Below are 12,357 nucleotides of genomic sequence, written 5' to 3' on the forward strand. Positions count from 1 at the left end.
GTTCAAAATGAGTCTCTTGTAGACAGCATATGGATGGGTCCTGTCTGTATCCAATATGCAACCTTGTGCCGTTTCATGGGAGCATTCAGGCCGTTCACAGTGAGAGTAACTACTGAAAGATATGTATTTATTGCCATTCTATTGTCTGTACAATCCCTGTTTCTATGGATTGTGTCTATAAATTTCTGGTTGATATTACTCTTGGGGTCTTTTTCCTTTTATAGAATCCCCCTTAGTATTTCTTGCAGAGCTGGCTTAGTGTTCACATATTCTTCCAGTTTCTGCCAGTCCTGGAAGCTCTTTATCTCTCCATCCATTTCTGACTGACAGTCTTACTGGATAAAGCATTCATGGCTGCACGTTCTTCTCATTTAGTACCCTGGATATGTCTTGCCAGCCCCTTCTGGCTTGCCGGGTCTCTGTGGACAGGTCTGACGTTATTCTGATGTTCCTCCCTCTGCATGTAAGAAATCTCTTCCCTTTAGCTGCTCTCAGGATGGCTTCCTTGGATCTAAGATCTGCAAGTTTTACTATTATATGCCAGGGTATTGGTCTGTTCTCCTTGATCTTGGAGGGGTCCTCTCTACCTCTTGGACACAAATGCTTGTTTCATTCCACAGATTTGGGAAGTTCTCAGCTATGATTTGCTCAAATATACCTTCTAGTCCTCTCTCTCTCTCCACCTCCTCAGGGATCCCAATAATTCTGACAATGGAACATTTCATGGCATCATTAATCTCTCTAAATCTGTCCTCATGGATTTTAAGCTGTTTGTCCCAGGCTTCCTCCTGTTCCTTTCTTTCTATCAGCTTATCTTCTAGGTTACTAATTGGTTATTCTGCCTCATTTACCCTAGATGTTGGAGTATCCAGTTTAGACTGCATCTCATTCATGGCATTTGTAAGTTTGGCCTGGTTATCTCTCATTAGTGCCCTTAGAGATTCTATACTGCCACTAATGGTTTTCTCAGGCCTAGCTATTGACTTCATAATTGCTACCCTGAAGTCTATCTCTGACATCTTGCTTATATCCATATACTTTAGGTCTGCAGGAGAGGCCATTGTCTCTGGTTCTTTTCTTGGGAGTTCCTCCTCCTATTCATTCTGTTGAGGGGTGGTTGAGGGAATGTACAGAGTCCAAAATATCAACCACAATCCAGGCAAGATGAACCCTTGTGACCGCTGGAGATTTTCTACTTGTAGAGATCCAGATATATATTCTTACATCTCAGGCTGATTTTGTGGGTATTTAGAATGGTTTGGTAGAGATCCAGCTAAATTCAGGGAACTGGTTGGAATGGAGTCCCCTACTCCTCCACCATCTTGCCCCTCCTCCTGCCCAACTGATTTCTGATAAAGAAACACACACACACACACACACACACACACACACACACACAAAATGGTGAAATCTTCAAGAGCTCTGTGGGTGAAGAGTACATGGAGCTTCTCTATGGTTTTTTGTTGTCATTATTGCAACTTTTGGTGAATCTATGATTAATTTAAAGTAAAATTAAAACAATATTATCTCCCCCTTTCAGCTTAAAGTATTTCATTGACTTCATACTGTTTTCATAAAAATATCTAATCTCCTTAATCTTGTTCAAAAAGCCCTTCGTGCTCTGAAGTTTTATCTCTTGCCAAGATTTAACTCACTCTCCCAGCACTCTGGAAATCAACTGTCCAAATACACAAGCAAACACAAAATTTTCTTTGAAAATAACTTTTGCTGTTATCACCAGTTCTAATGGTTAGTCACCCATCCTATATCTCTCAAACTCCAAATTTTGTGTTTTTCACTTATTCGTCCTTCATACCTCAGTTTAGGTATCAGTTCTTCCACAAACAATATCTGACCCTACACAACCAGATTAAATACCAGTCCTGTAGGTTCTTACCATTTTCACACATATTGCTGGCCACCCAGAATCTAGGCATTTGTTTTGTTTCTTTTCTTTTTTCTTTCCTTCCTTCCTTCTTCTTTCTTTCTTCTTTCTTTCTTTCTTTCTTTCTTTCTTTCTTTCTTTCTTTCTTTCTTTCTTTCCCTCCCTCCCTCCCTCCCTCCCTCCCTCCCTCCCTCCCTCCCTCATTTCCTTTCTTTCTCTCTCTTTCTTTTAAACTGGGAGTAGGGGCATTATTCCCCACATCATGAATCTTGGTATGAAACAGTCCACTGGCACTAGAAAAGATGTAAATTCCAGTTTCTCACATTCCCAGGCCTCCTTGCAATACAGTAAGCCTATTAGGTAGGGTGTCCTAGGTTCTCATGACAGAAGCATCCCCCTAAACATTAGATGCCGGTGACACAAAGAAATGGGGAGCTGAAGAAAACACTCATTGGAGCGTGCAGATGTCGCCACAATATAGTGTAGCAATCTGCTATTGTGGAGATGTGGAGGTAACAGCACCAAACTTCAGGCAGAATCCACTCTAACTTACTGGACTTTTTTTTTTTTTCAGTGCTTGTTACCTCAAACTGTATTTCTACCTTTCTTTCATTTTTTAGGTTATTCAGTATTCTTTCTGATAAACTCATTCTAGGATTAAAAGTATCAAAATTAGTGTCTAGTGCTCGCAACTAAGAAATCTGACCCATACAGTACAGTAATTTAGTTGAGTATATTTTAGCCTACAGCCCTATCAAGACTGTAAAATCCCTCATTACAAAGGCTTGGAGTATAATACCATGGCTAGCACAGTTCCAGAAATCTAGCAGGAAAAAAGTAAATATTGAGTAAATACGAACAAATGCACTCCTTATACACAACACATTCAAGTCCGCTACCTCCTACTACAGTCCTTTTTCTAGAAAAGCCCAAGATGTGGATGTCATTCCAGTTGTATATCTTGCCTTTTACTCAGATCATATCACCAAGACTTTTCCATACCCCATACTAAAATAAGTATTTATTTCCTTCCCTTCCCTTGTACCCTACAATCACTGCTCATTTTAATCCATCATTTCTCCCCGACATATTGCTATAGCTCTACTCATCAACATATCTTCAGTGTAATCACTTACAGTCCCTCATTTACATGGAACTAAGTTAAAACTGAATTTTGATCATATCCTTTTTCCTGCTTAAACAGGAAAGTATTCAGTGAGTTCCCACTGGTTTAGGATAAAGTCTAAACTTTGTAAAGCGACATTCTATCTTTATTTGTTCTGACTCCTTCCTATCACCTTCTGTCCCTCTCACACACCAACAAGCACTCTGTATTACAATAGCCTTTGCTAATAGACTTCTACCTTCCTATACATACTATTCTCTTTCATATCTCAATGGCTTTTAACAGCTATTTTCCACTGCGTTAAATATTTTCCTCCATGTCCATCTTAGAAATGTAATCCAATTATCAAACTCATTAATCATTCTCTCTGAAATGTCATCTTTAGTACTACTAGGCAATCTGTCATTTATTGTCATGCTTCCTCTTTATCACAATTGTAACGTGATTTTTAACTGATGGCATTAGTCAAGTGACAGGTGCATAGTTGGTGCTCAATAAATATTATAGTCAATGACTAAAGAAAAAATGAATCAATACATTTTTGAGAATGATAATGGATTACAGCTCTATGTATACAGTATATGTATAAAACTTTTTGAAATTTAAAATCTTCTCAATTCATGAGCATGTATAGTTCCAGTTTTAGGACTGAGAATAATCATACCATTGGTGTAGTTAATATTCTATCTTAATATCTCCTATCCAAATGAAGATTATCCCCAGTATTATGCTATTGGAGGAAATATTTTACCCAAACATGGAAAGAAGAACGGATATATCCTACAAAGTCTGAGAGATGGGAAAGAACCTAGAAATCTTCAAATCCAAACTCTTTATTCTAATATGAGAATACATAAAACTGGTACAAAAGCACCCAGTGATAGGAAGCTGAAGGAGACTACCTGCTCCCAGTGGTTAACCACACATTATCCCTATCCCTCACTTCTACCACTAGAGCTAAAATGGCACCTTTTAAACAGGGAGAAGTGCCTCACTGACCATTTCTGAGAAGGTTATAATAGGAAATTATGAATCATCTTTTTCTGAATAGACCATCAGAATTAATTCTATGTCTTATATATTTTTATCTCATTCACAACCAGAAAACCAAGTCTCCTTGATATTCCATCTCTTTTATTCTTTTTAGCCTCTGCATATGGGTATTCTGCCTAGTCTCATAGTCTTAGTGGATCTCAGGAATCATTTCCAAGATGCCCCTTGTAACTCACACACTATCAATCAGCAGCAATACCATCTAAGCCCTTAAGCTCTTTTCTGAATATTTCCCTCACTTCCTGGTGGCATTAGTCATAGAAATTGTGGCTACCCTTCGATGACACCGCATGTCTTGCAACCCTCTCTGTAGTGGCCCCCGCACCTCTCATGTCCCAACTAGTTTGAATCACATGCCCTCATATTTTATTATCTTCTTTCTATTTTTCCTTGTTTTGGTTATCTATACTTCCTTATGGGACATATTTATAACTGTGTTAAAATATATGTATACTACTTCCACAATTTTTTTTTCTGGTTATGCATTATAATTTCCTGTTTTTTATGCCTGGTAGCCTTTGTTTGGAAGCATGCCATTGTGAGTTTTACATTTGGGGGTACTGCATTCTGTTCTGGCATGCAATTAAGGCACATGGAATCTTATTTTTTGGATACTTACTTTTTAAGATTTGTTATGGCAAACCCAAAGCAGTCTTTAGAGCTAATTTAAACCATTGGTAAGATAACACTCTTCTGAGTATTCTTTCCCATGACCGTGAGTCAGTCTTTCTTTCTGACTCACGACCTATAAGTTCCTGGAATTGCTCTCCTACTATGTACAGGTGAGTTTGTGTTCTTTCCCCAGCTTTGTGTAGTTTCCTCACATGCATGCGGCATCACTACTCAACCAAAGACCCAAGACGAACTCCCCATAGATACATATCTCTAGGGCTTGCTGTGTAGCAACCTCTGTTCTCTCAATTATAGCCATCTTTAATTCCCAGAATACTGATCTTTGTCTACATAATTCAGCAGGACCACAGGCTTTAATTGTGCCTACCTTTACTGTGTTAGGACCCAAAAATAGTCTCTAGGTAATAAACTGATACAGCCCTGGACTAACTTGTTTCCATTCCTTAAGAGATTACACTCCTATATAATATGTTAACCAACTTTGAAAGCCTTAGTTCTAGATATGTATTTTGCCTGGTTTTCTAGTTGTATCTCTAGTCCTTGTTACTTAGTCTTGCCTAGAAGTCTCCATAAATGTGCTTGTTTTTAATTTTCATACTCTTGAGGTTTTCATATTCTGTTTTTGTTATTAATTAATTTGTATTATGCCTAGAGTATATGAACTTTATTTTACAGAACTTTCAATGATAAGATATGCTTTTAAGGGCTAATGGGGAGTCAGTTTCATTAAATATTTCATGTGAACTTGACATGCACAAGTACTATTTATTTATGCATAAGTATTCTTTAAATGCAAGAAACAGTATTAGTTGTCTATTTTAAGCAGTTCATTAATAGTATTTTTTCCCACATTTTCAATAATTTGAAAAAAAAACTTTATGACTTCAGGGATCATATTTCTTCTTTCTCAATTGTGTTTAGAAATTTCTTCAGTAAGGGTCTAGAGATGAAAAATGTTTGTCTGAATATGTTTTCATATATACCTACGTACCATTTTATCATATTCATACTTTATAATGATATTTCCATTACCTGAAGTTCTTATAAATTTAAATTTTGCTGCTAGATTTTTGTTTCCTTGATCCTTCCTATCATCGTCATGATTGCTTATTTCTTGTGTGCTTTAAGTTAAATTATTAATTCATAGTCAGCAGGGTTTAGCTGTTAGAATTTTGGTTTTAAATTGTGTTTTTCAAAAAGATTTCAAATGCTTCTTCCTTGGGGAACTATGAATCCAGATAAATCTTTTGTTAATTTCCTTTTTTAATTTTTTTTGTTAATTTCCCTTTTTGAGCTTCATTTCCTTGCATTTATAGGGAATATAAATCTAAATGAAAATATCTCAAGAAAGCAGGACTTCTAAGTTCTCCTAAAAATTTTTGGGAAGAGCTATCTTCCTTTGCCTACGGTCAGATTTTATATTTTATTTTTACAGAGTCGTGGCTTTTTAAGAGTCACATTTTTATGGAGGCATCCCAGTTCTAGCTCCCCCATTGATATAGATCCAAACCGGATTTTGTAAAAAAAACAAAAGAAAAGAAAGGAAAAAGAAAAATGTTGGTGCCAACCCCTCAAGTAAAATGAAGTGGAAACAGAAAACCTTAATGCTAGCTCAAGCTGAATCTATGATTGCCGTAGGGACATTTACAGATTTTTATAATCTAGGAATCTAGATTATGTAGGCCTATTGCCAACTGAAACTTCAATCTCTTTGGTTGGTGGGCTGCTCTTATTTTCAGTGTTCGGGCAGCTTCCAGCTATCGGTGTCCAGCTGCTCCAAGGAGACAGTCTCTCTCCAGGTTCTTAAAGCTCCTCCAAGGAAGATTGCTATTGCTAGTTTCTCCATGGCATGCTCATGGTGGGGCAGTGGGCTACCTAGGTTCTATCCCAGCTGCAGTTTTAGGCTGGCTCTGTATGCCTGAGCCTCTTAGACTCTTAAATCTGGGGACTCTCAAATAGGAAAAAATTTTCTGCTCCCTCCCAATGGTAGCACATTGTTTCTTTGAAGGATCCTGGGTTCAAGAGGATTATCTGGTTATCTTCCCAGGACAGATGATTGTTGCGTCTATCTCTTCCTTTGAAGCAGTGCCTTTGAAGCAAGGATTTTTCCTACTCCTCCACTAGAGGCAGAGTATTTTATTTCTGTCCTCTCTCTGGAGTGAATCTTCCCCTGGGCCTGGGAGGTGGAAATCTTGTCCCTCATCTCACAGTTTAATAATTTTTCTTTGCATGACAGAAGAATCCAGAAAATTGGGCCAGGTTTCTTCTCTGTCACTCAGTCATTGGCAGCCATTCCCCATCTGCACACCTGCTCCACTATAGAAGGCTCTCTCTGGTCTCTTGTCCTGCGTCCAATCTTTCTCAGAAGTACCTAGTGTTGGTCGGTGGAAATGAACTTGAAAATGAGTGGACTTTCTATAAGAACCTGGACTAAATGTGGTTTTAACAGTTCGGAATAAAACCCTTCTCTATTAAACTTGCTTATTTTAAAAATGCTTATTTTTAATGGGTAAGTAATTCTAGATAGGTTTTCTCTCAACAAATACAACATATCTGTGTGTGACTCATTAGCATTTATTATTAATAAGCATTACAGAACAACTTTCTTCAAAAAAAAACTGTCCCTTTATAACATACAATGGACATAAAAGCCTTCCAAGAGGCAAAGGCAAATTTAAAATTAACTTTTGAAATCTTTTGTATCCATCTCTTTCTGTAGGATGTTCAACAGAGATGAGCCACAAGCCTAGCTGCAAGTGATTTAAATATAAATGTTGTTACGTTCAGAATCACAACATGCCAGACTTGAAAGGGAACTCAAATACTATCTAGTTCAGCATTTTCACTTTGGTAAATAGGAAGGTGTGGCCTAGATAAGGTAAATTTTCTTTATAAGCAGAAAAAACTAATTAATAGTGTAGCATAAACCATAACTGGTGTTTCTTGTTGCTACTTTAGAACTCTTTCTGCAACTCCATGATACCTCTTCTATTGAAATGTTAGCATGTAATGGGTGCAGACTGATTGTCTCAAGACAAGCAATCCCCCCCTCCAGTATTGATTTAAAAGAGAACTTTAAATAGCCTTTACTTAAATTCCCATTTAACTTCCTATAAAGCCATTTCACCCAAACACTGTATATTAAAAAGAAAATGTTTTTCTAATTGCTTTCCATTATCTTTTATATTTTACAGTTCACACATTGTTGAATTTAACGGCTTGCATAAAAATATGATTCATTGTTTATTTTTCAAAATCATTACTACATCAACATAGAAATATCATGTCAAATTTTGATTTTCGCTAGTATTGTAGGTTCCAATAACACCAACCTCATATCTCCCCCAAAGGAAAAAAAAAAAAGAAAAAAGAAAAGAAAAAGGAGAGAGATGTGAAAACACAAAGAAAACATATAGAAACAAAAATCTAACAGCTTATTATAAATATACTTTCCTATGCTTGCTGCATTGATTCTTGGTTTGAGTTATGTAATAATCCCTGTACAGAGACTGGAGGAAATGAGAGAATAATGCACTAAAGAGTAAGACTCACAGCATAGTAACTCATCAGCACATATATTTCTTTGGGCTATGCCAGCTTTGGCACATTAATACCCTGTAGTTCTGCCCCCATGAGGTTTTTGCTAGAATCACAGTTCCATTCTCTGGTTCAAAGGGCCCAGAAAATTGAGACCACCCAGAACTACCTTCTTTCTGTTTGTCAGATATCTGGCTTTCAGATTACTGGGGAGACGAATGTTTGGCTAACTGCCCTGTGAACCACTCTAGGCTTTGCTGCCCCCATTATAGCTATTACTGCCATTGGGGTAAAGCCTTCCCACTCAAAATCTTTATCATTCATGGGTGGTGTGAGGTGAGAGAAGCTGGTGAAGCCCATGTCCCAGAAAACCAAGCTGCCAAATTGCTGTTGTTTTGACAAAATGTCCTCTGTATTCCTGCTGGAGGAATAAAATTCACCTGTTTTGAATCTCTTTAACTTAGCCACATATGTAAACTGAAATAAAGACACAAGACCAAAACACCAAAAAGGGTAAAAGAGTTCCGTTTAGGATTAGAAATAATACACACAACTACCCTTCATATTTTCTCTAGGAATATAATCTTATAGTATCAGAATTTCCTCTCTCAGAATGCATGAGGAGATTTGCTGATGTGATATCCTTTCTTCACTTAGACTAAGACTTAACTTTGTCCTGGATAAGTCAGAGAAGTATTTGGAATTCAGGAAATCATTTGAGAAGGAAATACACTTCAAGGAATGCGATATTCACTTTTTACAGTGTTTCTCACCATTGCTCTCTAGCCATGACAGCAAGAAAACTCTATTTCACCAAGCATATAATGTCAGAAAAAGGAGGAGGAATGAATTAGGAACAACAGTTATTACATCTAATTACCTTATTTCCTCATATGACCCATTCAGAGAAGGAAGAAATTTATTATGTGCCTCAATTGCTCTGTTTTCCCTTTTGGTAAAAAAAAAATAAAAAATAAAAAATAAAAATAAAAAAACAACTTTGTAATGCTAAGTAATAAAAACAATGTTTTATCTAAGTGTCTTTGGTATTAACAAGGTGTCTATTATTTACATTTTTATACTAATACATTTTATCACAGAATACTTCTTATTCTATGCAAGTGTATAATACCATCAGCAATATTATGTAAAGCCTTCCCCACACCAAGATAATGCAGTTTGTGTAACACAATGGAACATAAAGCTTTTAAAAGTCTCAGATCGACATCTCTTACACACATGCAGCTGTTCATTCTGATCACTCAGTATCATCTCAGTGACTTTCCAGAACAGGTGCTCAACACGTTTTTATTGGAATTTTCTTCAGTAAAGCCCATCTCACATACAACCATGTCCTTCCTGCTGCTTTGCTGCTAGGCAATCATCTTCCTTGCCAAGCTCTGCCAGTCTCTCACTGGCTTTTCCGTTTCCCACAGAGTTATGAGGAGTGTCAGTTCTCAGAGGTTGGGTGGTACAGTTCTCCCTCCCTATTCACTTATTTCTCTTCAGCAAAAACTCCAAACAGTCCTGGGCTTCCATTCATTTCCATGAGTCTGAAACCCCCTGCAGCAAAATCTCAGAGATACGGATCTTCATAACCATAGGGCATCATGCCTCAGAAACTAATTATTATACCTAAACTCCACTTTCAGTGTTTTGAATTTTTTTTTAATTTTTTCCTACACCAGAGTAGGAGTATGATTTAGTAAAAGGGACTTCAAAGTGATGAATATATCTCGGCATTACTTTATGTAATGCTTGTAATGGTTGCCATTTTGTATTATTTTAATATACATTTAATGGGTCTAAACATTTAATTAAATCAAATTGTTTAATTGTTCAATATGTCTATTTTTAGACCCTATAACTTAGGCTCTAGTATCTGAATAGCCATAATTAAATTTAACTAGTATTAGCTTTTGTCTTTTTCTTATATGTGCTCTTATTCTTATATAATCATATAAACATTTATAAAATGTGGACTCTTCATTGAAATAAAACACAAAACTTTGGGGGCGCCTGGTGGCACAGCGGTTAAGCGTCTGCCTTCGGCTCAGGGCGTGATCCCGGCGTTCCGGGATCGAGTCCCACATCAGGCTCCTCCGCTATGAGCCTGCTTCTTCCTCTCCCACTCCCCCTGCTTGTGTTCCCTCTCTCGCTGGCTGTCTCTATCTCTGTCGAATAAATAAATAAAATAAAATCTTTAAAAAAAAAGCACAAAACTTTGCGTAATCTTTACCACGCAGCCTTTTGATAACATAAAGCATTCTTTTATGTTCCTATCTTATAGAAGAGTAGAGAGAACCATCCAAATACTCTCCAGGGGAGAGAACCTAGGTTTCTAGTTGCATAATCTCATTAATCCGGTGTTCCTAGGGGTGAAATCAAAGATCACTCACTTGGTGTAAGCATAGAAGATAAAAGTTGTTTTACCTGTTGAGATTTGGAGTAAGATTTTACAGAAAAGGTGATATTTGAGCTGGGTTTAAATTCTAAGTAATATGAAAAGGAAACTTCTATGAACAAATATACAGTGTTTACAATATTTTGGGAGAAATCATTTAGAGCAGCCTAGTTTATGTGATCAGAAAATAAGGCTAAAAAATATTTTGGTCCCAGACACTGAAGAACCATAAAAGTCATAAAGGAACTTTAAAACAGTAGAGTGATAATAGATCTATATTTCACAAATATTTTTTTCTTTTTTCTCTTTTTCTTTCTTTTTTGCTATGCAGAAGAAAGAGTGAGGAAGGGAGACACAAAACTTAGGGAAATCATTAAAGAGGGTATTGCATGATAAGGGTACAAAAAGAGAAAACAATAATTGCAGAGGTAATTAGGAGAGAAAGACAATTCAGAAAAATGTGTATCTTGTAATTGATAGGTTTCCAAGATTTGTTAATTAATTAAAAAGAGAGACTAATGGAAATGAGAAAGACACAGAAATCTCTAATGTATGTTTTTTAAAGATAGTAACATCATTAATGAAGATGATAATAGAAATAATAGTACTAGTAATAGAAACAGTAATTAAGTGCTTACTATATCACAGAGACTAAATGATGTCACCATTTATTAAGTGATACTGATTATGTTATACAACGTTGATGAGGTTTATTTCTTTATCTTTAATCAGGATAAGCCTACCTGGTATATAATTCAAATGAAATAAAATATCTCCATTTTAAAAAATTGGGAAACAAGTGCAAGAGTTCAAGTAAATACAGTACAAGTTCAAGTAAATATGGAGTCAGGGTACAACTTCCCACTATCCTGTCTACAAGTGGAAGAGAAGGATAGTGAGTGGGGAGGAATCACAGAGACAGATGGATGGAACAATAACCATGATGAGGATGACGATGACCACAAGGACAAGGACAATGATGATGACAACAAAACAACTTTTTGAACACCTGCTATAAATAAGACATTGTTCTAAGTATTTTACATGCATTATTTCCTTTATGACCATTAAGAAGACTGGAAGTTAAACACTGTTATTATCATCCCCAATACAGAGAGGGTTGAATGGTAGCCCCGAAACAGATATATCAATGTCCTAATCTCAGGGACCTTTAAATGTGATTTTATTGTAAAGGGATATTTTCAGATGTAAATAAATATTTTGAGATGAGATCATCCTGAATTATAGAGGTTATCCCTAAATGTGTGCTTATGGGAGATAGCAGAAGAGAAGACCATGGGAAGACAGAGTCAGAGATTCAAGTGATGCAGTCACAGGGATACTGACAGCCACCAGAAGCTGGAAGAGGAAAGAAGGATTCTCTCCTAGAGACTCCAGAGGGAGTAGAGTCTTGAACTTGATTTCAGATTTCTGGCCCCAGAAATACAACAGAATAATCTCTGTTGTTTCAAGCCACCCAGTTTGTGGTAATTTGTTATGAACTCCTTGGAAGCTAATGTATCAATTATCAATTTATTGCTCCAACCTTCCTTATCTGTTCTGTGAAAACTGAGATGGGCCCTTTAAATATTTCTCAATTGCACCATGCTGTTCTTTGACAGTAGATGGCACTGGAAGGACACTACAAGAAGGGGATTCTCTTCCTGGTTCTGTTGTTTTCTTTTATATTTTATCTTATTTTCTTCCCCTTCCCCTTCT

The sequence above is a fragment of the Ursus americanus genome, chromosome 17 (assembly GCF_024610735.1).
Source record: "Ursus americanus isolate L20-20 chromosome 17, mUrsAme1.1.p, whole genome shotgun sequence".
In the NCBI taxonomy this organism is placed as follows: domain Eukaryota; kingdom Metazoa; phylum Chordata; class Mammalia; order Carnivora; family Ursidae; genus Ursus; species Ursus americanus.